The sequence below is a fragment of the Antechinus flavipes genome, chromosome 3 (assembly GCF_016432865.1).
Source record: "Antechinus flavipes isolate AdamAnt ecotype Samford, QLD, Australia chromosome 3, AdamAnt_v2, whole genome shotgun sequence".
Classification (NCBI taxonomy): Eukaryota; Metazoa; Chordata; class Mammalia; order Dasyuromorphia; family Dasyuridae; genus Antechinus; species Antechinus flavipes.
This window is the reverse complement of record NC_067400.1, coordinates 420,067,593-420,082,461: the sequence shown is the minus strand read 5'-3', so window position 1 is coordinate 420,082,461 and position 14,869 is coordinate 420,067,593.

Sequence of the window (14,869 nt, the reverse complement as noted above, 5' to 3'; positions counted from 1 at the left end):
CCCAGTTCTGTTCTGGCTTCTTTCAAATCACCATCTATGCACTGTCTTCTCTGTCAGTGTGTAGGGCCAACTGAATATAAGCTTAGACATGTACATTAATATGGAATGTTATGTGCAAGAAACATTAATTAGGCTGGGTACTGTAGTATGTGGAGGGGATGAAAATATAAGACCAGAAAGGTAGGCGGGAAGTCAGATAATGAAGAGTTTTATTTAGTAATCGTAGACTAGTTCAGAAGAGTAAATAGAACTGGTACATAGATGTGGAAGTTATATGCATAGAGATGATGATTTGACTCATGAGAGCTAATGAAGTCATGGAGTGAAAGTGTAAAGAAAGAAGAGAGGGCCCATAAGAAAGCCTTAGAATACACCTATAGTTAGGAGGTGTCATATAGATGATGGTTTAATAAACACCGAGTAGCCTATAGTAATCTAGTATTTGGTAAAACCTCAAACTCCAGCTTTTGTAATAGGTACTCGCTATTTAACAAAAATTGCTGGGAAAATTGGAAAATAAGATGTCAGAAACTCAGCATAGACTTACGTCTCACACTCCATACCAAAATAAGATCAAAATGGGTACATGATTTGATCATAAAGAATGATACCATTAAACAAATTAGGAGAATAAGAAATAATTTATTTTTCAGATCTTTAGAGAAGGGAGAAATTTATAACCAAAGAAGAACTAAGAACATTAAGAAAGGCAAATGGACAACTTTGATTACATTAAGTTAAAAAGTTTTTGCACAAACTAAAGCAACAGAAACAAGATTAAGAAAGAAGTACAAGCAAAACAACTGTTTGGACATGTATAAATATATTGTATTTATTTTATACTTTAACATATCTAACATGTATTGGTCAACCTGACATCTGGAGGAAGGGGTGGGGGGAAGGTAGGGAAAAGTTGGAACAAAAGGTTTTGCAATTGTCAATGCTGAAAAATTACCAATCCATATATCTTGTAAATAAAAAGCTATAATAATAATAATTAAGAAAAAAAAAAAAGAAGGAAGTACAAAGCTGGGAAAAAATCTTTACAGCCAGTGTTTCTGGTAACAGTCTCATTTCTTTTCTTTTCTTTTCCTTTTTTTTTTTTTTTTTTAAATTAAAGCTTTTTATTTACAGAATATATGCATGGGTAATTTTTCAACACTGACCCTTGCAAAACTTTCTGTTCCAAATTTTCCCCTCTTTTCTCCTATTTCCTCCCCTAGATGGCACGCAGTCCAATACATCAAATATGTTAAAATAAATATTAAGTCCAATATACTTATACATATTTATGCAGTTATCTTGCTGCACAAGAAAAATCAGATCAAGAAGGAAGAAAAAAAACTGCAAAAGAAAGCAAAATGCAAGCAAACAAAAACAGAGTGAGAATGCTATGTTATAGTCCACACTCAATTCCCATGGTCCTCTCTCTAGGTATAGATGACTCTCTTCATCACTAAACAAAGTGGAACTGGTTTGAATCATCTCATTGTTGAAGAGAGCCGTGTAACGATCTCATTTCTGAAATATATAAAGAACTTGTCAAATTTATAAGAATACAAGTCATTCCCCAACTGATAAGTGATCAAAGGATATGAACAGTTTTCAGATGATGAAATTAAAGCCATCTATGATCATTAAAAAATGCTCCAAATCATTATGCACATTAAAACAACTCTGAGACCACCTCACATCTCTCAGATTGGCTAAAATTATAGGAAAAGATGATGATAAATGTTTGAGGGGATGTGGGAAAACTTAGACACTAATGCGTTGTTGGTGGAATTGTGAAATAATCCAACCATTCTGGAGAGCAATCCAGAACTATACCCAAAGGGCCATAAAACTGTGCATATTCTCTGACCCAGCAGTGCTACTACTGGAATCATAAAGTTAAAAAGTTTTTGCACAAACTAAAGCAACAGAAACAAGATTAAGAAAGAAGTACAAGCAAATCATAGGAGGAAATCATAAAGGAAAGGAAAGGACCCACATGTGCAAAAAACGTTTTTAGCAGCTCTTTGGGGTAACAAAGAATTGGAAAATAAGTAGATGCCCATCAATTGGGGAATGACTGAATAAGCTGTGGTATATGAAGGTAATGGAATATTATTGTTCTATAAAAAGTAATGAACCAAGCTGAATTTAGAAAGGCCTGGAAAGATTTACATGAACTGATGCTGAACAAAACAAACAGAACCAGGAATGCATTGTACACAGTAACAGCAAGAATGTGCGATGATCAGCAATGAAAGACTTGATTCTTCTCAGTAGTTAGTTCAGTGATCCAAAGTAATTGCAACAGATTTGGGACAGAAAATACCATATGCATCTAGAAAAAGAGCTATGGAAATTGAATGTAAATCAACACATACTATGTTCATTTCTCTTTTTCTGTTTTTTTTTTTCTTTCCTATGGTTTTTCCCTTTTGCTCTGATTTTTTTCTCCCAACATGATTCATAAAGCAATATGCATTAAAAATAAGTTATTTAGTTAAACGTGTTTTTAAAACACTGAGGAGCAATCAAACAACTAAGAAAACAAGGAAAAGCAGTATCTCTATTGGGCCTGTATCCCAAAGAGATTATAAAAAAGAGAAAAGGGCCCACATGTGCAAAAATATTTTTAGCAGCCCTTTTTAAAGTGACAAGAAACTGGATGGTGAATGGATGCCCATCAGTTGGAGAGCGGCTGAATAAGTTATGATACATGAATGTTATGGAATATAATTGTTCTATAAGAAATAATCAGCGGGATGATGTCAGAAAGGTCTGGAGAGTTACATGACATGCAAAGTGAAGTGAGTAGAACCAAAGAACATTGTACATAGCAACAACAAAATTATGTGATGATCAATTCTGATGGACATGGCTCTTTTCAAAAGCAAGGTGATTCAAGCCAGTTCCCATGATCTTGTGATGGAGAGAGCCATCTGCACACAGAGAAAAGATTATAGAGACTGAATGTAATTCACAACATAGTATTTTCACTTTTGTTGTTGTTTGCTTGCATTTTGTTTTCTTTCTCTTTTTTTTTCCTTTGTGATCTGATTTTTCTTGTGCAGCATGATAATTGTGGAAATATTTATAGAAGAATTGTGCATGTTTAACATATATTGGATTACTTGCTATCTCAATAAAGAGGTGGGGAGAAGGGAGGAAGAAAAAATTTGGAACACAATGTTTTGCAAGGGTGAATGTTGAAAACTATGTATATGCTTAGAAAATAAAAAGTTTTTTGGTTTTTTTTTTTTTTTAAGAGAACAAGGAAAAAAACTACTATCATGACAACCCAAAGAAGAGAGAATATATAGGAGGACTGGATAATTAACTATTAAATGCAGCAAAGGATGTCTTTTTGTTTAATCCATTTAAGAGAAATATCCCTTTCTTTATCATGGACTAGATTGAAAGAGTAACACTGGAACAGTTAGTTGATGCAGGGGATAGAGCAGTAGACGTAGAGTCAGGAAGACACAGCTGTGTAACTCGAGTTAAGTCACTTAACCCTGATTGCCAAAGAAAGAAAAAAAAGAGGAATCATTAGGATTAGTACTTTGGCAAGAAAAACAAAAGCAAAAACAAACAACAAATAGCTAGCACTTATATAGCACTTTAAGATTAGCGGCTCCACTAAATTGTCCCATCTGGTCTTCTCTTTTTCTGTGCCTTGTGCTTTCATCTCAAGTCATCCAAAGATTTGACTTATTTCTCCCTTTGTTAAAATATATCTATCCTATGTCATATCCCTTCAGACTTTCTATATTTTACAAAGAAATATTAGGTAGACTGATAAATTCCACATCTTGCTTTATGTTGATTTGTTGTAAGGAACTGAGATGTAGACCTGGAGAAGAAAACTTAGGGAGAAATGATTTTTATATAGTATCAAATATTTGAATTATATACCTATCAAATACTTGAATACTCTATGGCAGTCATTTCTCCCCACATCTTTTCCTGCTGTAAATCCCCAGTTCTCATCACACATTTGAAAATGAAGGTGATATAAAAACAAATAATAAGATTTAAGTATAATGTGATTCAATAAAAAAAAATTTACATAACCTACAAATCTGAACTTTGTAATTGGGGACAGCCCAAATCATCATGTCTAAGACAACATGTGAAACAAGTTTAAAAAAAAAAAAAAGTCTTCTGAACCAGGACAGAGTAGTCAAAGCTGCTGTATTTTGGCTAAGAGCCTCCCACTATATTTCCTGTTTGGGGCCTCTCTGTTCTGAGCTGCATCTCACCTCTCTTTCTCTCCTCGCCACCCCCCCCCCTCCCACTCCTGCCCAATTGAGACAGATCTTTCTTGAAGTCCTTCCAAAATATCTTCTGCTGGAAATTTGTTACAGTCCAAATATTTGTGGGTTCTGTCAATCCAAAATCTGTTTAAAATCTTGATCTAGTGCTGATTCTGAGGAAAGTCAGAAAGTTCAGGCAAAGTTCTGTCTACTCTGCTTTCTTGACTCCACCTTGAAGATTTCTTGCTATCTTGAGGAGGGAAGAAGGAAGAGATGGAGGGAGAAAAAATTCAGAACACCAAATTTTGCAAAAACGAGTGTTGAAGACTATTTTTGCATGTATTAAAAAAAAAGCTACTATTATTTTTTTTAAAAGGCATGAAGGAAGAAATAAAGACGACTTATTAGATTTGATTTGTATTTGCTAAACATTTTATATAAACCTTATTTTAGTCTCCTAACAACATTGCAAAGCAGGAGCTTTTTTTTGCAGATTAGGAAACAGGCAGATGAAAGTTAAGTGACTTGCTTAAGGTCGAGGAATTAGCTATGAAGTGTCCGTAGCAGGGTTTAAACATAAGTTTTTCTGACAAGCTCAAGCCCTCTATCCAAAACAAACAAGCAACAAAAACTAAGATTAAACCTTATTATGCAATTTCAGTTTTTGTTTCATGATCATTATGAAATGTAAGTTGGAAGTTACTTGGGTCAGAAAAGATACTTTGACTATTAGAGTCACCTCTGACTATCTGAAGCCTTATCCAAGCAGATATATATTAATAAATTATCTGACAAATTTTAACTGGAAGAGATTAGTTTTGGATTACATTAAATTTCATTTTTTGTCTAATTTAGGTCTCTTGCCAAACTTTGTGCAAACTTATGCCCTTTTCTGCTTTTTACTTTTATGAGGCAACTTAGTTTTCTACCATATACTCCCACAAGATCATTCAGATTAGTTTACACTTTAAACTGATTCTTCTTTTGACTGTTTATTACTTTTTCTGTCAAGAAGTAGATATAACATGCTTTGTTATCAATCTACTGGAATTATGAATGGTCATTGCACTGATCAGAGCCTGAAGACTTTCAAAAAGTTGTTAGGTTTTTAGTGTTGGTTTTATTATATTAACTGTTCTCCCGAACGCTTATTTCACTTTGTATCAAATTATACAGATCTTTCCAGGTTTCTCTATAACTATCCCCTTCATCAGTTCTCATAGTAAAGTAGTATTCTATTACATTCACATATATTGATGAGGTCTAGATATGGGGTACCTAAATGAAATTAGGGTTTAATTAAGATCTAGTGGCAGGTTTGGGGTACAGGGAATCAAATAGCTTTCCCCTGCAACCTCTTTGGATTTGGTGCAAGGATACGGAGTTAAATGAAGTCTAGAAGCAGCTCAAAGAGTCCCCTGTATAGGAATTACAGGCCTGAAAAGCTAGATTGATAAAAGAGGTTTATTATGTGTTTTGGAAGTAAGGTTAAGGAAATAGGTAAGGATAAAGAGATAAGAAAGGCACCGGAAACAGGATTCCAGTGGACAGAGGGTCCTGGCATGCCAGGCATAAGGCTGGCATGTTTGGAACCTCTGCAAAGAGAGGATTCCAGCTTAACTTTTTTATAATGAGAGATTCAACTAGAGGGGCCTGTGGGTGGAGTCCCAAGTTGGCTCAGATCCAGGTGGGGCTTGGGACAACCCCTGGATCTTCTATTGGAATTCAAAGAGGTCCTGGATTGATGATGCATCAACTAGGAAGGGTTGGGAAAGGAATAAACCAGTTCTTAAAGGGACCACACCCACATCATCATCATGATGTAATATGATTTTGTGATCCCTTGATTTTAGGAGGGCTTCTGTTCTGGCAATTTATCTGATTCCAAAGTGCTCTAACTTTGCCCCCCACACACACATCCAACCTAGGAATGCTATTGTTCTGACAATCTGACTGATTCCAGAGACCACTCCTCAATTCATTGCTGACTCTCAGACAGATAATTTGTTGGTAAGTGATAACCAAATTCTGGAGACCACTCCTCAATTCATTGCTGACTAATAATCTGGTCAGTAATAATCTGGTCAATGAGTGCCAAATTCCTTCCTACCTAGGAGCTATTGAATTAGCATATCTATGATTGAAGCTGGATAAATGTCTCTCCTTGCTTCTATTTCTCTGCTGAATTCCCTTAGAAGGGAATTGTAATGACATTACAATTGCAATAAAGCTTTGCCCCTTGGCTAAGGAGATGATTTCAAGCTTGCAAATTCTTTTTTTTTTTTTTTTATTTTAATAGCTTTGTATTTACAAGTTATATGCATGGGTAATTTTACAGCATTGACAATTGCCAAACCTTTTGTTCCAATTTTTCCCCTCCTTCCCCCCACCCCCTCCCCTAGATGGCAGGATAACCAATACATGTTAAATATATTAAGCTTGCAAATTCTTTTGAGATACCTCACCATAGCAGTCTGTGACTCCAAACTTTTGGGTTCCCTTTCTCAAACTCAATGATGATTTGTTCAGCCATTCCCCAACTGATAGATATCCCCTTAGTTCCAGTTCTTTGCTACCACAAAAATAGCTGCCATAAATATTTTTACATATATGGGTTCTTTCTTCTATCTAGTATCTCTGGGATATACACCTAGTAGGAAGGTCAAAGCTTTGCATAGTTTCTTATTTTTCCTCCTGAGGCAATTAAGGTTAAGTGACTTGCCCAGGGTCACACAGCTAGGAAGTAAGTGTCTGAGGTCAAATTTGAACTCAGGTCCTCTTGACTTCAGGGCTGGTGCTTTATCCACCATGCCATCTAGCTCCCCAGTTTAGTAACTTTTCGTTGAAGTTCCAAATTGCATTCCTGAACAGCCGAACCAATTCTCATATTTACCAACACTGCCTTAATATTCCCATTTTCCCACATCACCTCTAACATTTGTTGTTTCCTTTTTGTTAGCTTTGCCAATCTGATGGACGTGAGATAAAGCCTCAGATTTGCTTTAATTTGCATTCTTTAATTACTGGCGTTTTGAGAATTACTTCATATGATAGTTTGGATTTTTTTCCTCTGAAAACTGCTTATTCCTATCCTTGGCTATTTAGCAATTGAAGAATGGCTCTTAATCTTTTTTTTTTTAATAGATTTTTATTTACAAGACATATGCATGGGTAATTTTTCAGCACTGACCCTTGCTGTTCTAACTTTTCCCTCCTCCCCACCCCCTACCCTAGATGGCAGATAGACTAATACATGTTAAATATGTTGATGTATATGTTAAATACAATATATGTGTGTGTGTGTGTGTGTGTGTATACACACACACACACACACATATACATACAGTTATTTTGCTGCACAAGAAAAATCGAACTTAGAAATAAAGTAAAAATAACCTGAGAAGGAAATCGGATAAAAACCGAAGGAGTAGAAATGCTATGTTGTGCTTCACACTCATTTCCCAGATTTCTTTCACTGGGTATAGCTGATTCTCTTCATTTTTGAACAAATGGAACTGATTTGGTTCATCTCATTGCTGGAGATGGCCATGTCCATCAGAATTGATCATCATACAGTATTGTTGTTGAAGTATATAATGATCTCCTGGTCCTGCTCATTTCACTTAGCATCAGTTCATATATGTTTCTCTAAGCCTCTCTGTATTCATCCTGTTGGTCATTTCTTACAGAACAATAATATTCCATAATATTCATATACCACAACTTATTCAGCCATTTTTCAACTGACGGGCATCCACTCAATTTCCAGTTTCTAGCCACTACAAACAGGGCTGCCACAAACATTTTGGTACATACAGGTCCCTTTCCCTTCTTTAGTATCTCTTTGGGATATAAGCCCAGTAGAAACACTGCTGGATCAAAGGGTACGCACAGCTTGATAATTTTTTAAGCATAATTCCAAATTGCTCTCCAGAATGGTTGGATGCATTCACAATTCCACCAACAATGTATCAGTGTCCTAGTTTTCCCACATCCCCTCCAACATTCGTCATTATCTTTTCCTGTCATCCTAGACTATCTGAGAGGTGTGTGTAGTTGTCTTAATTTGTATTTCTCTGATTAATAATGACTCGGAGCATCTTTTCATATGCCTAGAAATGGTTTCAATTTCTTTATTTGAAAATTGTCTGTTCATATCCTTTGAGCATTTATCAATTAGAGAGTGGCTTAATTTCTTATAAATTAGAGTCAATTTTCCATATATTTTGGAAATGAAGCCTTTATCAGAATCTTTGACTGTAAAAATGTTTTCCCAGTTTATTGCTTCCCTTCTAATCTTATCTGCATTAATTTTTCGTACAAAAGCTTTTTAATTTGATATAATCAAAATTTTCTATTTTGTGATCAATAATGATCCCTACTTCTTCTTTGGTCACAAATTCCTTCTCCTCCACAGGTCTGAGAGGTAAACTATCCTATGTCCTTCTAATTTATTTATAATCTGAATGGCTCTTAATCTTACAAATTTGATTCTGTTCTTTAAATATCTTTGAAAATAGACCCTTGTTGGCAAAAACACTGCAACTTTTTTTTCCTGTTTTTCATTTCCCTTCTCATTTTAGGAAGAAAAGAAATATTTATTAAGTACTTCCAGTGTGCATGATGCTGTCTAGTTGTTTAATTGTTTTTTAATCATCATGTTCAGTCTTCATGACCTGATTTAGAGATGATTTTCTTGGCAAGGATACTATAATGGTTTGCCGTTTCTTTCTCCAATTCATAAGTGACTTGCTCAAGGTCATGCAACTAGTAAATATTTGAGTTTGGATTTGCATTCATGAACATGAGTCTTCCTGATTCCAGGTGGCGTGGCACTCCATCCACTATGCCACCTAGCTTCCTGCATGATATTAAGGTATTGAAATACTAATGAACGAGATGAGGTGAGATCTCTCAGGACAGTTATGAAAATCAAGTAAGGCTTCATCTACTTCAGAGTTGGAGTAGGCCTGAAGGACTTTGATTGAGCATTGACTCAAAGGCATACCTAAATCCCCTTCCTACTATCCTCCTATGACATCATTTTCTCCCTACTTCAATCAAATATGGGCATCTATGTACTTATTGGCCAAGTTCAATTTCTTTGGTAGTTTCCATGTTTAGAATGTGAGATTCTCAGCCAATGAGGATGAGGATCAGTGTGGGAGGGATATTTGCGTTAGGGACTATTTAAAGTGAAAAATCTGTCCTAAAATATACCTCCTCCCTTCGATTGCTTGCTCAATGGGTGGAATGCCTGATTCTCATGAGAATGTACAATAAACTTTTGCTTTGCTCCTAGCAATCTCTGCAGCCTTTTTCAAAAAATGGTGACCCCATTCTGAGCCACACACTAATACAAGCAAATAGAAAATTCCTGTAAACCCTTTAGCCTACCAGAGGAAAATAACACACAACAAGGGAGCTAAAAATCTAAAAGGAGAGGGAAAATAGTAATGGTGTCCAAGTCCAGAAAGTCAGAAGCAGAGACAAAAAGGGAATAGAGGATGGCTAGCAAGGGCCACTCACCAAAATGGAGGGCTCAGAAAGAACACATCAGTGGGAAAGGAGACAGAACTTGCAGAGAGATAGTATTCTTGATTGAGTTACCCTCAGAGGGAGTTGGTAGTACCAAGACAAGGAAACTCCAAGCACTGAGGGGAAATCAGGGATACCATGGCCCTGGAAGCATGATTTCAAAGTTCAGAATTGGTCAAGAAAGAGAATTATAACTTATGCAAAAATCTTTAATTTTACATAATCAAAATTGTCCATTTTATCTGTCCTTTGTTTAGTTATGAACTCTATTTATAGATCTGAAAGGCAATGACTTCCTTGTTTCTCTAATTTGTTTATGAGGTCACCTTTAATGTCTGATTTATCCATCTGGAGTTCTTTAGCATATGGCCTGAGATATGATCTGTGCCAAGTTTTTTGTTTGTTTGTTTTTGTTTTTTGTTTGTTTGTTTGTTTTGCCAAAGTCCTTACAAATTTTCCCAATAGTTTTTGTCAGATAATGTGTTCTTAATCCAGTAGCTCAGGTCTTGGGGTTTATCAAATAATAACTACTATGTCCATTGGCTTCTGTATGTTGTGTATCTTACTCTTTCAATAAAAGAAAATATTTTATTCACTGTCATTTTAAATTTATTTTTGTGGCAGAAGGTAAATGAAAACTTTTCCCTAGTCTTTCATAGCCACCTGGAATTAGAGATTAGAAAAATCAGTTGGAATACTGTTTCCTTAACAAAGGTAAATTAAAATTCTAGTATTCACAAAGGTAGGGAAAGAAGATAAAAACAAAAGTCCTCAAGCATTTCCCTTTTACCCTAGAATTTAGCCCTAAAGCAAAATCGTTTAAAGGTTCTGTTTCACAGCAATTTCAAAGATGCATATTAATAAACTATGCTACTAAAGAATGACTTTTTAACTTAGCATTAGCTTTCAAGAGTCTCACAAGTGAGCCATTTCTAACTCCAAAATTACTGGATTTCACTTGGTCCAACCATGAATTCAATTAATATTATATTCATTTATCTGTATTAAATTACACTAGCCTACATACATATTTTATACTACGGTCTAGCAAGACCAAAATATACTGGTAAAAAGGGCTATGATTTAGATGTGGCTCATGATCATCCTGTTGATGAAGAAAAATATATGAAATTGAAAATAATTCTGAAGTTCCACCTCACCCTCATCAGACTGGCAAAAGACAATAACAACAACAACAACAACAACAACAAAAAAGGACAGACACACTAATATATTATTAGTGGAGCTATGGACTGATCCTGTATATGGTGCTAAGGTTTGAAGGTACAAAATATAAGCAAAAAGGGGCCTGCAGGCCCCTTAGCAGCTTACATTCTAATGGAGGAAAATAACATAATAAGAGAGCTAAAAATCAGGAAAGAAGGAAGGAAGAGATGAAAAGGTAATGGTGTCCAAATCTGGAAAGGCAGAAGCAAAGGCAGAAGAATTAAGGTTGAACAGCAAAGAATGCTTTCTAAAATGGAGGCCCCAAGAGAAATTCACCAATGGAAGAAGGGAGGAAGCCTTAGAAAGAAATTCCAAGTTGAGTGGGCCAAAGAAGGTTACAAATTCAAGGTCCAAGTCTATTGGTCCAAGTATTCTGGAAAACAACTTGGAACTATTCCCAAAAAGGTATTAAAATGTATGCATTCTTTGAAACCGTGATATTAATTTATATCAAGGAAAACAAGGATGGAGGGAAAGGACCCATATATATCAGAATTTTATAACAACACTCTGTTGTAGCAAAATACTGGAAACAATGTAGGTTTTCTTAAAAAATAGATTTCTATCCTTTGGGAAAAGTATGAATAAATTATGGTATGGAATAAATATTATCACATTAGAAAGGACAGATATGAAGAATTCAGATAAAAATCAAAAGATTTCCATAAACTGATGCAGAATGAAATGAAAAAAAAAACCCAACTTACAAAGTGACAAATAATTTGACAGACTTTAGAATTCTAATCAAAGCAGTGATTAATCATGATTTTAGAAGACTAATGAAGCATAGAGTACATTTCTTGACAGAAGATGATGCAAAATGAGATCTATATTTTCCGCATGGTCAATGCCTGATGCTTTACTAGACTATGTATTATTATTACTATTTCTTTTTTGCATTTTATTTTCCAAATACATGCAAAAATGGTTTTTAACATTGACTCTTACAAAACCTTGTGTTCCAAATTTTTCCCCTCCTTTCCCTCACCACCTCCCTTAGACAGCCAGTAATCCAATATATGTTAAACACATGTATTTCTTCTATGCATATTTTCACAATTATGCTGCACAAGAAAAAAATCAGATGAAAAGAGGGGGAAAAAGGAGAAAGAAAGCAACAAGCAAGCAAACCATAACAAAAAAAGGTGAAGATACTATGTTGTGATCCACACTCAGTTCCCATAGACTTTTTCTGGATGCTGATGGCTCTATCATAAATCTATTGGAATTGACCTGAATCACCTCATTGTTGAAAAGAGCCATGTCCATCACAATTGATCATCACATAATCTTATTGTTGCTCTGATCAATGTTCATAGGGGAGGAGGTGGGGGAAAAAAGGGTGAATTAGAACACAAGGCAAGTAATCCAATATATGTTAAACATGGTAAAAATATATGTTAAATCCAATATTTGCATAAATATTTATACAATTATTTTGCTGCACAAAAAAATCAAATCTAAAAGGAAAAAAATGAAAAATAAAATGCAAGCAAACAACAAAAAGAGTGAAGATGCTATGTTATGATCCACACTCAGTTCCCACTGTCCTCTCTCTGAGTGTAGATGGCTCTCTTCATCACAAGATCATTGGAACTGATCTGCATCATCTCATTGTTGAAAAGAGCCACTTCTATCAGAATTGTTCATTATATAATCTTGTTGTTGTGTACAATGATCTGGTCTGCTCATTTCACTTAGCATCAGTTCATGTAAGTCTCTCCAGACCTCTCTGAAATCATCCTGCTGATTATTTCTTATAGAACAATAATATTCCATAACAATAAAAAGGAAATTTTTTTAAAAATCAATATTAGTTAAAAGTGTTACAAGAGCAATTAATCCCATTTGCCCTACATTGTAATATGTGTCTTTTTTTGAAATGAACTGTTGGCATACATTCAAAGAAAAATAATATATATGTATTAATGCATTAGCAAAACAGTAGGAAAAAAACCTTTTTAAAAATATTGCTGAATTTTTTTTCCTCTTTTATTTTTTGCTATAAGGAAATATGGGAGGAATGGAAGATATATTGGGGAACATAAAAGATGTAAGAATTTTTTTTTAATTTTCTGAGATATATGTTTGACTTAATACTAAATCTGGTATTAAGTGGATGCATTTCTGAAACAATCTCACTTTAATGGAACTTTCCAGAAATGCAGTGCTTTCATTTTTCCCCTCATTGGCCTCTTCCACTACAGATGGCTTGATTTCACAATCTCAAGTTACTTAAGCCTCCCACATGTTTGTCAGTATAAATACAATTGAATTAAAGTCTCAGTGTGGTGTTGAACAATGTTCAGCTCTGATTAGTGCATTCCATAGTAAGCCTGGAATCTGAGTCTGGATTGATTTTCTTTCTCACCATTATTTCCTTATATTAACTGTTCTTTGCAATGCCAAACTGGAAAACTATAAAAAATACAAACTTGAATGGCATAATATTTCCACAAAACTGTCACTGAGGACCTGAATATTGATGTAATTAAACAGGGAGTGCAATGTATATGCTTCTATCTGTCACAGCCCCCAGAACTAAGCTTTATTTTTCTGACTTATAAAACACTGCTAGAATCAAAATCCATCTTTTTCATAGGATATAAAAAAGCTAGTTCCACTTTAGAATTTGTTTGAAAAACCATAAAGCACTATATAAATGAGATAGTTCCTTTCATTCCTTTTGACAATCTTGACTATTTATTGGATATGGAAAGCAAGTCTAAAATGGGTCAGGGGGGAAAAAAAAGCAATTGCTCAGCTTCTTGAAGCTTGGATATTGCAAGGTACAGTAATTTTGTTTATTTTGTTTTCATTTTTTGTTACAGAAAAGGCCAGTTTTATACACAATCAAGAGAAAAATGGGCTTCTGGAATACCAATCTACAATTAAATATTTATTAAACACTTACTATGCACCAGACACTGTTAAGTACTAGGGTTATAAAAAAGTGGGCCATAGTGCCAGAAAGTCTATCAAAGGAAATTCATTCCTTTGAGCAAAGTGTTACAATTTCAGTTACTATAGTTTTCCTAAATGTAAATATCTCTGAAGTGGTGATATATTAAGCCATTTTTCAGTTGATAAGACCTGTGGGGATTGAACTCTCAGATGTTTCCAAAGGTAATCATTTGATGAAAAGGAATGAAACTCAAGAATGGTAAATTTTTCTGGACTAGGGAAAGAGATGGGTCTGGACCATAGTGTACTGCATGTGGAAGGTCAACTGGAGTGGTGATCATAGGCAAGTAGGAGGCAGAACATTGACACTGAATAGGAATAAAGGAAAAATTAAGCTGCAAAGGAAATAGTGCATGTGCATGTGTGTCTGTGTGTGTGTGCTCAAAAAGAACTTCCATTTCACAATAGTACCTGTTTATTTAGGAACAGGTAGAATAAGAAATATAACTTTTTGTTCATTGCTCACAGACATGCTATACCAAAATGAAGTAACAGGAAAATATGAAACCAAAGCAAAAAATCTCTTGAAGTTATGTTGCAACTCTGTGTTTAACAATAGCATAAGATTAAGAAGATCCAGTGTATATCTTAGTCATATTATCAAGAGATATATTGTGTACCCAGAGAATTGTTTAAGAAATTTCCAATATGTCAGACTGGTTTCTGGTATTCATAATCCACTATATGTCAGGTGATGGGGATGAAGCCACATTTTTTCCCTCAGGCTCTAAGGCCTATGTAAAAAAGTCAATTCAACAATAAGGTAGGGTAGGAAATGTGAAGGTAGGCTTTTCAGAAATATAATTAAATTCTGGATTTTTGCTATCTCTTATCTCTACTAGATCAAATATGCACTCTTTCTCTTTCTCTCTTTCATGTTCCCTTCATGC